The sequence below is a fragment of the Gouania willdenowi genome, chromosome 1 (assembly GCF_900634775.1).
Source record: "Gouania willdenowi chromosome 1, fGouWil2.1, whole genome shotgun sequence".
NCBI classification, from domain to species: domain Eukaryota; kingdom Metazoa; phylum Chordata; class Actinopteri; order Blenniiformes; family Gobiesocidae; genus Gouania; species Gouania willdenowi.
Window position 1 is genome coordinate 44,715,641 of NC_041044.1, and position 1,529 is coordinate 44,717,169.

Consider the following 1,529-nt stretch of genomic DNA (forward strand, 5'->3'; position numbering starts at 1 on the left):
ATGTAGAAGTGTCAGAAATGGGAATAATGTAGCAAAAAACATTAAAAGGAGCAAAAATATTTCAGGAAAAAGTAACAAAAATAGATTAAAATATGGAAAGTTTGGTGTAGTTACAGAAAAAGGGTAAAAATAAGCAAAAATGGGCTCAAATTGTTAAAAAAGTTTCTTGAAGGCATCCGGTGACTTCCTCCCAGTGTCTCACGAACCCAAATGGGGTCCTGACCTATAACAGAATATTGAAAAAAGCTGTCAATTTAGTTAATCGCTAACTAGTATGCTAGCTCCTTGTTTGTTTTTAATATCCTGCCTTAAAACTCACTATTGTGGAATTATAAACGCTATAAATATGACTAACTGTGATGAATGTATCATTTTTTTTTTTTTTTTAAACATGTCAGGTGTGATAAACTGGTGTCAGAGTGAAGTTTAAAAAAAAAAAAAGAACGAGCAGCTAGCAGCTAGCAGCTAGCACAGAGCTACAAAGGCCAGGCTATTGGACATAGTGACATGGTGCAAGATGCAGGCAGAGAGAAATTTCACATTTTCCAGTGAAATTGGACGGAAAACTTAGAATTTACATTCTGAATACAAAAAAATAACAATTGGAACCCCAAACTGACACCAAAATGACATCTTTTGAGATAATATACACATGTTAACGCTATTATGTATCTGTGATGGTGGACGGGAACATCTGTGTGGACAGGTAGGAGTATTGTTGCTGAGTCATGTATTCATCTTTCTATATTAAAGGACATATTTAGCTGGCGCTGGGATATTTCCCACTAACAGAAGCTCAGTGTTGGGCCTTTGGCAGCCAGTGATTCAGCAGCTTCTCACAGAACGTCTCATTGTGTCCCTGGATAACGACTCAGCACCTTTTACTACAGCTCAGAAATACCAACGTTCCCCACAATAAACCCTCTGACAGACAGACACGAGTCTTCAACCACAGACTCTTTCTGTGTCTACAACTGCGACAAAAAGTGTAAATAACGCCGTAAAAAGTCTGAGGAAGTCAGAGTCTGAACGTAGCTGAGGACACGAGTGTTCGTCCAGGAGAAGTGATGAATAGCAGCTCTGTGTGTGTGTGTGTGTGTGTGTGTGTGTGTGTGTGTGTGTGTGTGTGTGTGTGTGTGTGTGTGTGTGTGTGTGTGTGTGTGTGTGGAACACAAAGAGCAGCTCAGTGCAGCTGCTGTTGCACCGGCCGAGTGGATAAAAATATGCACGTGTGCGGGAAAGTGTTTGTGAAACACACAAGGCTGAGATTCCAGCGTCTCAGGTGAGACGGGTGACCCCACAGTGGGAGAGCAGCACCCTGTCCGTACCTGTCAAGGATCCTGTTTTGGTCAGGAAACTCCCCTAATTTTACCCCTCTTTCCCACCATCGTCCCGTGTTAGTATTGTCCCATAAATATCCCGTATTTTAATGTAATAATAATTAAAACATATAAATAAAAACATTCCTCTGCCTCTCTAAACTGAACGCTGTCACTAGCCTCACGTAAACTACCTCCTAAGTGGGTGGG